Here is a 12,126-nt window from a genome sequence, read left to right as displayed (position 1 = left end):
ACAATGGATGGGAATTTGCAGGCTGCATGGGAACACCCCTGAGGTACACAAGCGGTGACATTAGATACAGTAAATATATGGCAATATTTTTCTACCTGTTTTGTAGGAAGCAATCACAGAGCTTTTTAAGTGCAGGGGGAAGTATGCCTGTACTCACTCATGGAACAAATCCTTTCTCCAATACTGAGACAGCTCACATCCTGTCTCTTAAAAGGCCTCCGCATAAAAAAAGTCCATTCCTCTTGTCCTGAACCATTTCCAGCCAGCCTGAGATGCTCAGCATTGAACTAATTTAAACAGTGGTTTTCTTCTAGAATGTTAGCACAGCTTCTTAAACCACTTTATTAGTAATTAGCAAGTTAGCTTGCAGCACATCTGGGTAATGGGTAATGTTATTCCAGAAAATGAGACACCGTGAGTTACATGACAAGCACAAGGTCATGCAGAAGGACTGTAGCAGAGCAGCACTTCCCCATGCACTCATTCTGAGTCTTCACCTAGGCAATATGACAAAATGCAATCAGCCACTGCTTAAACATTTAGCACTGAGCAGATTTTTGTGCTCTTGGATTTGGCTGACACTCCTGCAAAGCATCAGCTCTCCACCTTTTTGTGGTTCTGCGCATTCCTGGCAGCAGCTGGGTTGAAACTACGTAGGGAAGATCATTCAGAGGGGAAAAGACGGTTTCATAAAGAGGGGAAAAATAGTTTCCTTAACTTCCAGTTTTCAGTCATGTCTACTTCAGTTTCTCTTGAGGGAGTTATCTCAGCAATTAAACTCAGCCACTGCATGGCACCATGATGCATACTTCCTACTCTTCTTTCACGTGAATACACCTTTCAGAACCTCTTACGAAAGACACACAAACTGGTGTTGTTTGCTACCACGAAGCGTTGGCAAAGCTTTGTAATCACCACTTTTTCTGCGGTAAGATATGCATCTGGCTTAGAGATGTTTTCTGCATGTATATACAAAAGGCCTCCTGTTAGCCTTAAATGGGATACCAGCCTGCCTGGTGGTTTGGCACATGTCTGTGTGCTCTCTAAACGGGCAAAACATCTCTCTGGACCGGCACAGATGTGATGGGATGGAGAGCAGGGCCATGACCCCATGACCATGTGCCTCCCTGCAACCTTACCTGCTTGTGGACATGGAACAGTGATGCATTCAGGGGACGCTCCCAGTTCCCCTATGGAGATCAGATTTACATGAATGCAAGGCAGAGATGCACAGAAGGAGTCTTTGTTTCTCCGCAGTCACAGATTTGGTGAGGACAACTTGTTTTTGGTCTGGTTTACCTGGAGAGCTTCTTGTCTCTCTTCTTGGTGCTTTCACAGCCAGTACCACTCAGGAAACACTGGGACCAGGGCTTCCTGGGAGCTGTGCAGCCCTCAGGCTTGTGATGGGCACCTCTGGGCTCCCCAGGGCTCCCTGAAGACTCACTGCTGTGGTTTGAGCTTTCCTCACTTCCCAGGGCTTTTCTCTCTCTCCCAGGGCACCTCTTGATTTGCTCCAGGGAAAAAAAAGTACATTTCATTGGGAAAAACATTTGACAAATCTTCATTCATTTTCAGCCAATTAGTACTGGTTAACTCAATCATCAGAACACCAGGCATAACAACCTCATTTAAAGCCAATGTGGATACATTTACCACAGCCAATACTCTATAAATACAGCTACAGCTTCTGTACACATGGTGGTAGTAATGTAGTTTATACACAGGATTTGGTAGAAAGTGGTTGTTCATTATGCTGGCCCGTACTGCAAATAATGTTTGTGCAAGAGCTTTGTGCCTCCTAAATAGCTGGAGGAAAATCGTGAAGCTTTGGAAATGTTCCCAGGCTCCCCTGAGCTGGCTGTCCAGCCTCAGATCTCATTCTGTCCATCATCCTGGAGATTCTCAGCAACTGAATCCCACGTGCTTGTGCAATTCACTCCGGGCAGAGGTGATACTCCAGCTGTTCCAGTGACATGCCTTTTAGCATAAGTATGTCCCGCCTCAGATGTCTCCATGCCCCTCAGTTCTGGTGTCCAGTCATTGGGTGGACCAGGACAGCTACTCTATCCCCACCATCAATAATAAGAGCGGTCCTTGAGTACCTCTTGCAACTGGGACAAGCCAGCATCCTTCTCCTGATGGTGACCAGTTCTAGCAGCACAGATTTGCAGCTTTCCTTACGTCCAGCCCCTTGTGCATTTACAGAGGAAACCAAGGCAGAAGGCTTCTGCTCTGTATTTGTAACTGGTTTCCATCTCGGCAGAAGAAAAGATGTGGACCAATTTTCTATTTATCTGAGCCCAGATGGGTTTACTTCGTTACATGGTGTTGGACAGGAAAGCGTCATTAAACATCTGTAGGCTGGAAGTCACACAGTGAAAGGGTCAGTTGTGGGGCTGGGAGTCATGGCATGGATGTGGACCTTGCTGGCATGGCTCCCTGAGAGGACCAGGAGATGTGGTGTACCTTACCTTTCGCTATGGGGTCGGCACAGAGTGGGGACAACCCTAGTTTGGAGCTTGATGCTGGACAAACTCACAGCCCAGGACTCCCTCTCTCCTTGGCTCCTCCCTCCTGCCCCATGGGAAGCATTGGAGGACCCTCCTGGCCCACCATCAAGCACGAAGGCCATGGGGAAAGGCAGGAAAACGAACTTTTCCCTCCTCTGGCCCTGAGTAGATGCAGCCCACTCCATGTAACATGAATGAGATTGTTCCTGGATTAGATCAAGGGTCAAACTCTGAACGTCTCAGTCCCTGGGTGAGCTCGAGGGGTTTTCGCCAGGACTTTGCTCCTGCTTTCCTTATTCTTGACACCTCGTGGCTTCCAGCCAGGCACTGCTGCAGGGCCTCAGGCAGCACTCGGCATCCCCCGGCAGCACACAGGTGGATGGAGGCGAGTGACCTGTAGCTGATGGCTCTGGCCCCTGACACAAGCTCTTTGCTACAATACTTCACTCCTTTTAAGAGCGGGCTGATGCTCTGGAAGACAGCTCAGCTTATCTAAGGCAGAACTGGAGCGAGACAGCCTGCGGTCTGCCCAGGTCTCAGCTGCTCTTGGGAACCTCACGGGGATCCTGTCAGAGGCTGATAAATGCCAACAAAAGGATGTCAAGCGCAAGCAGTTGCTTCCAGGTTTGTTTATTTCTCTGATTTCTACAGAGGCACACAAAGAGTCCACAGGCAATCTGCACAGAGTGCTCTTTATGAAAATAAATAAAAAGGCCCTTGCTGTTCAAAATCAGCTTCCCTCCGGGTCTATTTTAGCCCATCACCTTAGCAGCAGCTCCTTCAGAAGCTAGGACTCTGCTGATGAGAGTTAGTCACTTCTGTCCCTCAGCAGGCGTCTCAGTAATTTTCCCCAGCCGGTTACGTCAGTGAAGCCCTGCACCAGCCCTGCTCCCTGATGATGCAAGCTATGTTCACAGATACGCTTCGGGTTGGTCTTTTTAACCTTTATTCACCAGCTCATTGCAGGGAGAGCTGCAATAAAAGCTTTGCTGATAAAGCCCAGTAATATATTGACAAAAGAAAAGCATGGTATTGGTAATAGATTATATTTGTGGGAAATTGAAAGAAGAAACAAAGAAGCCAAATGAAGCCTATATAGGCACAGCTGAATTTGTAGCAGTACTGTCTCTTGAAAAGAAAGACTCACTTTTCTAGTTCATCCACGCAAAAGAAGGGACAAAGATTTTATCTGGGGTTTCAGTTCATTAAGCCAAATGCTTTGCAGCCATGGATTTTGCAAGACTGAAGCTACCTCTCTGCTCCCAGTGAGGCACTCTAGAGCTTGCTCACAGATGGTACAGGAGTTCCTGAATTCAATGATAGGAGTCTCCAACTTATTTTATTTTAAAAATCACAGTTTCACCCTTTTTTGTTTGTTTTGATGGCTATGTTAATTTCATCTCTGTAAAAGGCCACTGGAAAGGGGAAGATGGAAGCAGTTTTCTTCACCCGGATCTTCTGGAAATGTTTTTATTCACTCAGCTTCAACATCTCCTCAGTTGTCCAAGCCTGTTCTTCATCCCGCTGAACCACAAAACAGTTTGGTTTAGAAAGATCCTTCAAAGATCATGTACTCCAACCCCCCTGCCATGAACGGGAGCATCTTTCTCTAGATGATGGAGCAACAACAGTTTCCCTGGGAAACCTGTACCCAGGTGGTAGAAAAGCAATGGACACGGATAAAGTCACTTGCTTGGGTCCCTAGATGAAAAATTCCCCCTTTAACCTTTCTGCCTTGCTGGCTGCCAAGTCTTCCTTCTTGGTCCTTGGCAAGCCCTGGGGAAAGACTTGTGCCTGACAGGAGACACTCTGCAGGGATTCTCCTACAGATCCTGGATTGTGGTGGGATCTGAACTCCTCCCTGTCCCAGTGCTAATGTCTGTGATCTCTCCTATGTCTGCAGCACTAAAGTGAAGGATGAATGATGATGGCCTCTCCTCTTTCCTCCTTGCCCCAGGAAGCCAAAGGTTGGACATGGAGCAGGGAACTGACACATTAAAAACTTATGTAGTGGGAGGTGTTTTGCCATGTAGCCCCATGCCAAGTCCTGTTCAAAAATGAATCGTCTCATACAGTGCAATTCTGCTGACTGTTCAGTTCCAGATCAGGCATTAAATCTGACCATAAAAAGAAATAATTGTCTGGCTGGTTGGGTTTTCTTAGGCCAGTAAGTAACTATAGAAACTCCCTATCTGTCAGACAGAGGTGTAGAAGAGCTGTGTTTGGCTGATTGGAGCCAGATCCTGTCAGTTGATACAGCAAAGTCTGCAATAGGTGCTTAGTGCAAAATGCCATGTGCTTAGTGTTTCCCCATGGATACCAGCATTGCTAAGGTGATGCTGGAAAAAGAAGGAAAAAAAATCACTGCTCGTCTCTAGCTGTGATCGTCACAGCAGAGTAAATGTTAATAACCATATAACTGAGCTCAAGAGGTTCCTATTAGCCACAGTGTTCTCATTGGAGTGATGGGGAGCTGAGCCTGACAGATAAAATTGTTCCACATTTTTCAGATCGTTTATAGGTCCTGAAACCCTGCAGTCCTGGGTTGAAGAAACTGCCAGTAGATTTGTGCTCCCTTGGGCAAATATTTCAGCCCAAGGAAAAATCCATCCGCTTCCTTTTTGACATTTTAAAGAAAACTGCTTACTGTTGTGACATTTCAAAACTTCCCCAACTTCACTAAAAGGGATAAAGAAGAGAAAGTGAATGATAGAAGTAAAATGTTAGGAAGCATTTATTGTAGATTGAATTAAATACTTGAAGTGACTCAATGTCGTCAAAGTTTCTCATCTGCCAGACACGAAAGGCAGTCTTTGCATCCATCTGCAATGACACTGTCTTTCCCTTCGGCTCAGCCAGCAAAGTCCATCAGCAATGCAGCCTGAGACTGTGTGCCCTGAGGGGGGAACTTGGAAACAGCAGATTTCTGCCAGTATGTGCTGGGAAATCTCAAAACTGCAAGGTTTTGAATACGTTGTCTGAGCCAGTGCATGGAAAAAAACCCCAACAAACAAAAAACAGTGCAGGGAAAGGGTAAGATCCACTATAAAGTTTGAGAGTTACACGTGTATGGTCACATCAATGTGAATGATGGCTGCTCGTGAGAGAGACAGGGGCTGCCTTGTGCCCCTGAGAAGTTGTGTAAGTCAAATCCATCTCCTCCTCCTCCTCACACACACCTGCCTGTGGTCCCGTCGCTGTCCCCACACCAGCCCTCCAGACAGCAGGGCGCTAGATAAGCCTGGAAGCTTAAACTGTTCCTGCCAAGCCAGTGGTTAGCAAGTAGGATGCCGATGTATATCAGGGACAGCTTGCTCTGCGAGCCACCAAGAAGCCACCAAGCTTTGCAGGACAGGTTGGGGCTGAGGCTAATGTGCCACAGGCTCTGCAGCATGCTTAGCCTTCACTCTGGTGACCTGATCCTTATTGTACCAGCTCCATCAAATGTCAATCCACCCCACACGGGTCTTGGTGCGAGAGGAGGCTCCAGGAGACCATGGTCCCACCTGAGATCCTGCCAGCACCACTGCAAGGTCCAAAGGCAGGAGTAAGGTGATACCAGGGCACTATATCTGGGGCTCCAGTCTGCTTCTGAGATGTTCCCCTCACATGCACAGTGCCTGTAACAGGGAGCAACACCCTCAGGAAGGCTGGCCTCAACCAGGCTTGGGGGAGGGTGGCTGGAAGGCTGTCTGGCGGAAAAGGTCCTGGGTGTTCTAATTGACAGTCGGCTGAATATGAGCCAGCAGTGTGCCTGGGTGGCCAAGAAGGCCAACGGTATCGTGGCTTGTATTAGAAATTTTGTGACCAACAGAAGTAGGGAGGTGATTGTCCCTCTGTACTCAGCACTGGTGAGGCCGCACCTTGAGTATTGTGTTCAGTTTTGGGCACCTCAGTATAAGAGAGATATCGAGGTGTTGGAGCGAGTGCAGAAGAGGGCAACAAAGCTGGTGAAGGGCCTGGAGAACAGACCTTATGAGGAGCGATTGAGGGAGCTGGGTCTGTCCAGTTTGACAAAGTGGAGGCTGAGGGGGGATCTCATCATGCTCTACAATTACTTGAAAGGACATTGTAGAGAGGTTGGTGCTGGTCTCTTCTCATAGGTAATTAGGGGCAGAACCAGGGGGAATGGTTGCAAGTTGCAACAGGGTGAGTTTAGGCTGGAAGAAATTCTTCACAGAAAGAGTGGTCAGACACTGGAACAGACTGCCTAGGGAGGTGGTTGAGTCGCCATCCCTGGATGTGTTCAAGTGTCGTTTAGATGTGGTGTTGGGTGATATGGTTTAGGGGTGAACTTGTAGTGTAGGGTTAATGGTTGGACTCGATGATCCCAAGGGTCTTTTCCAACCTGAATTGTTCTATGATTCTATGATTCTAAGTCACACACTGGCCCCAAGCAGTTTTCTTCTTCTTCCACATGACCCCATGTTTTGAGCCCTCTCAACTGTACAGTGTCGGAAGCATCAAGCAATAAATTGCTTTTGAGGTATCATGTTCCCAAGTGACACTGTGGAATATTTAGTATTAGGATGCTGTATTTGGGACAGGCTGCATTTTTAACAAATGGGACGTGGTGAAACACTTATTTTTTGGCTCACCAAGCAAACTGTCTGCGAGGAGGATGGGCAGGTACAAAGCAATGAAAGATCTTTATGTCCTTTGAACTAAGAAAAAAACTCCTTGAATTAATAACTAGCACCTACATCTAGAAGCAGACCCAGTATTATTTGGAGAATTAACAGTAGCCAGGCATTTTTCATTAAGCGTGGAGCTGCAAACACCTCCCATGGTACGGGCCTCATTATAGAGGATGTGCCAATCCATCTGGGGCTGAAGGCAACAGAAATAAAACTCAACAGTACAAGGTAAGCCCGCCTAGCCCCTGCATGGGCCTTCCTTAGCTCTGGCACCCGGCACCCATGACATGGCAGCACGGCTGGGCTGCAGGCAAAACTGGACTTTTGGGAACTTGCTATATTATGCTGATGTCTCCTGTGATGATCATTTCAATCTATGTAGAGATCAACCCTGCTCACCCCATGGTCTGCAATGTGCCACAGCTGGAGCATTAAATATGAGCGTCGATGTGTATTTTCCCCAAATACAGGCTTGGCACTAACTTGGTAATCCCATTCAGTCTCCTTTCTAATGAGGACTCTGCCCATGCTTAGTAATGCAATTAGCACACAGGCTCTGTGATTAATAAACCAGCTTACAGAACTGTGAGCAACTCCTCTCAAGTGGGGTAGGCGGGCATGGGGAGGGGATACACACAGCCGCCACCTCTGTGACGCCAAAGTCCCCTCAGCTTGGGATATTTCATCTCACTAGTGCCATTACCTCCCTTGCCTCTCCTACGTGGAGCGTTTCCGATGCAGACACCACTGCCTCAGCCCTGACATGTGTCCTTTGCAGAGGAGGAGGAGGAAGAGGAGGAGGAGGGGGGCTGGATGCCATTGTCCTGCACTGGGCAGGTTCAGGCAGCCAGTGGGAGGTGTAGGGGCACTTTTCATCTGTCCCACACGAGCTGCAGCAACTCGTGTGCGATAGTGGCAGACCTGGGACTTCACACGTGGCCGCTCGGCGGCACTGCCAGACGCCCCTTCTAATAAGCACTAATTCAATTTTCAGCTTTGCTCCTTGATCCTTCCATGCCGCCTCCTGAGCCGCTTTGCGCCGACATCTGCTGATGTCAGCGGCTGTGGGTTGGGGAGGAGGGAGGCTGGCTGCTGAGGGGGGGGCGGCAGGGGGTCACCTTCATCCCCAGGAGCCTCCAGAATGACGAGAGGGGTGTTAGAAGTGGGTACTGTGCTGCCGGATCTAGGCGTGGGATTAAAATCTTGTGTCAATGGTACGAGGAGTTGCCTGTCATGCTCCAAGGGGAAGATTAAGTGAGCTCAAACTCGGCAGGAAGAAAATCTTCCAAAAAATTTTTTTGCCACGTGCTCTAATCCTCCTGGACAGAGGCTGAATAACAAACGGCACAGCCTGAAGGTGTTCTGCTTCGCTATCTTGGATATCCTGGATACCACACTTCTGCAAACCTGGCTGATTACCCCCTTTTTAGCTGGTCAGAGGCCTGTGTGTTGGCTGATGAGAGAAAACCTGCTCCCAGCATCTGCAATGCTGGCAAGATGCAGGTGGTGGGCATCCTTTCCCCTTGCTCCTGATCCTTCTCCTGCCTTGTCTGAGCTCTCACAGGCTGATGCAGGGGTGGAGGCAGGGACAGCCAGGAAGACATGGAGAGGAGCAATACACCCTTGGCAGCCTGGTTTTGAGCATACTCAAGCACAAAGCAAGCACTGGGAAGCCCAAGGATGCAGCCTAGTACTGCCAAACCTTGGCATTCACCTTGCCCCAGCTCTCACCACAGCTGGGGCTTGGCACAAGGCTGGTTGAGCACTGCTCCAGCTCCAGTGCTGGCCCTCCTCCTCCTCCTCTTCTCACTCTGCCCACTGCCACCTACCCAGGGACCCACAAATCCTGGAGTAGGACAGGAGCATTAACTTAGTCATATTAATTAATTAATTAATTAGTTAACAGTTAACTAATTCGTTCACTCAGACACAAAATGCCAAAGGCGTGCGCATGGCGCCATGTGGCATTTCTGCTCTTATGTGTGGCACAGGAATGCAGGACCAGCGTTGCACATCTCCAGGCCCCAGAGGTCAGGGGTTTCACGTGGCAGTAGGCAGAGGAGCTTTCAGTGACTACCGCAGTGCTCTTGGACTCATGCTTTGGTGGCAAAATCCAAATGTAATGCCCCCTCATATTCACCTCTTCTCTCTCTCTGTTAGGGTTCACATTAGTTGCAGCTGAACCCAGTCATACCACCACCTCATTCTCTGCATGCAATGCCATCATCATCCCTGTCGAGACTTGTCTTCTGCAAACTTGTTTTTCTGTCACCAGTGAGAAGCAACCAAGTGGCAGGACAATGCAATATGACAGGAGCCAGAAGCCTTACACTGTGCACCACGTGTGTGCACAAATGCAGACTCTCTCTCTCTGGATGGACTGTGCTTGAGGACAGCAGCAGGCTACCAGCCAGCCTGGAGAACAGATGAGTCATTACTTAATGCCAAGGAAGCTTTTCACAAAGCTTCACAGACCTTGTGGCAGACTGAGCAAAGGCAACTAGCATTATGATTAAAAAAAAAACATAAGAAAATGTAAGAAACCAGTTAGGCTGGTGCAATTCATAAAGAAAAGAGATTGTGGGTAACCTCCTCAAAGCTGTGAAAAGGGGACAGTTGTTACCTTCACCTGTGAGTTCACTCTTCAGGCCTGCGCTGCCGCCAGAGTCAGACGTGACATGCTGCCACAGAAAAGGATGCTGCCACAGAAAGGGAATGTGGCGCTGGAGGAAGCTCTGCCTTTCTGTGAGGGTCCTGGGGTTTGCTGGAGGGCTAGAGATGCCTTCCTCCTCACCAGTACTTCCCCTGCAGGAAGGAGAGGAGCAGACTACATTACATCTAAGAAGCAACTTTGCTTCCGTGCGCAATGACGTGTGGTAAAAACATTTTCAATCAAGAGGCAAGAGGTAATACAAAAAAAGAATCATCGCAGGCAAGACAGAAAGAGAGCTTACCAAAGGGCCACGAATCCCTAGCAGGATCCTTTTGAGCTTGCCATGCACCCAAAGGAGATACTTAGCATTACGTCAGCATTGCCCTAATTATGCAAATTGCTTATTGGTTTGTGCATCAGGACACCAGCATGTTGTCTGCTTTGCTCCCAGCCCTGAGCCTGCAGGCCAGCGTTTTGCTCCTTTGAGCTGGGCTTGTGATGTGTCGGCAGGGGACGTTCCCAGAGCTTCCCCTCCCACCGTGTGCACACCTGCTTTAACAGCAGGGCTTGCTTCTAAGGCAAACAGGATGGAGCATTTCAGGGAGGTGGTTATGGATAATAATGCATGTTATAATGATTCCAGCTGTCTCCTCTGTGCTGGGTATCGATGTGAGTGTCCCCCAGTGCAGCCGTCCATAAGGCACGAGGAGTGCTCGTTCTGTAACACCTCTCCTGGGAGCGCTGCAAGGTGGTACGGAGACACTGACCCCATCATGCGTCCTGTGTCACTGATAACCCAGGAATTGCCTCACTGCTTGCTGAGAGCCATCTTTGCCACAGCTATGTGTTTTGGTAAATCTGTTGGGAAAGCATTTTCGGTGGGCTGCTCAAGGAAACAAACCCCTCATACCCACAGAAAATATAATATAAGGAAAAAAACCCTCCTCATTTCTTTTCAAGATTCATTTGGGTTATTAGGAAATTCTACTGAGAAAGTTTGGAGCCAAGAGAAGAAAAAAATCCTAACAGCTTCCTTCCTGCAAATATATGAAAGGCAGCAATAGCACTAGCCAAATGTTAATTAGACGTGTCACCTTGACAGGCTTTTCTGTAACATGCTTTCAGCTTCTTTCCCTGATCCTGCTTCTGGAGACATGCATGGAAGCTTTTTTAACCAGGAAGATGCCTTAAAGTCCGTCAAAAATGCTTGTAAACCCCCAATTTATGCTCCAATTCAGTAATAAAATATGCCACTTTCGACAATTTTTCACTGCAACCTAATCTCAGCAGTCTTCTTGGACAGGACCGTGCCTTTGTAAATTTGACAGTCGTGCTCCAGCTGAATCCAGGGCCCACAGGCTAAACCTCAGCAATTAATGCTCACTGATTTATTCACATACGTATTCACCACAAGGGTACAGAACCTTCTGCAGACACTATGCAAATAATGTATAACAATAAATGCAAATGCCTCACTTGAATTTACAGCATCAATATTCATACTCTGAAAATTAAGAGTTATTAATGGCCAGTAGAGAGGGCTGCAGCTGTATACAAACAAATATTTCCTTTTGTAGGAAACCAGCAGCAACAATCCCACAAAAACTGTTGTTTCCTGAGAGAAAACCGAGCTTTCAGAAATCTGCGGGGAGCATATTTTTTGTGCAAGTACAGAGCTTCTGATCTTGAAATATGTAATTACCAGGGGGACCCACCTTATTACTTTTTTTGTTTGCATGTCTGAAGTTTTTATTTTTAGATGAAGCTTTTTTTTTTTTTTTTAACGGAAAATTTGGCCTGAAAGGCCATAGGGCTGTATCTCCTTTGATATCGCAGCTCCCAGGCTTTCTAGAGTGTCTGAGAGCTGCAGTCTTATGTGTCCACAACTAGGTGAGCACTTGGTGAGATGTTGCCCTAGATTTTCTGGCAGAGCTATTTCTCATTGACAAGCTCACTGCCTGTTAAGCCTCCTGGCCAAATTAGACAGTGTCACTGCTCCCTAAATGCTGTGAAACTCAAATCCCTTGGAAATGTACATTCATGTGACCGAGGTACGGATGGTGTTTATAAAATGACCCAGTAACACCGCACTGCCAGATCACCTCATCTGCCACCACCACTGAAGGGGAAGGGAGAGAGAGCAAATGTGGTTGGAATGCATCATTTTCTCTAGGAGATAAAAAATTTCTTAAGGGATAAGGTGGGATCAATAAGAGGATATGTGATCAGGCTGATTTCTGCCAAATCTTCTTCCCTTCTCCTCTTTGATGCCAAACAAGAAGCCAAAGGATTTGCAATGATATTTATTTGGTAACTACCATAAAGT

Source organism: Apaloderma vittatum, unplaced genomic scaffold (genome assembly GCF_000703405.1).
Source record: "Apaloderma vittatum isolate BGI_N311 unplaced genomic scaffold, ASM70340v1 scaffold14623, whole genome shotgun sequence".
NCBI classification, from domain to species: domain Eukaryota; kingdom Metazoa; phylum Chordata; class Aves; order Trogoniformes; family Trogonidae; genus Apaloderma; species Apaloderma vittatum.
This window is presented reverse-complemented; position numbering follows the sequence as displayed.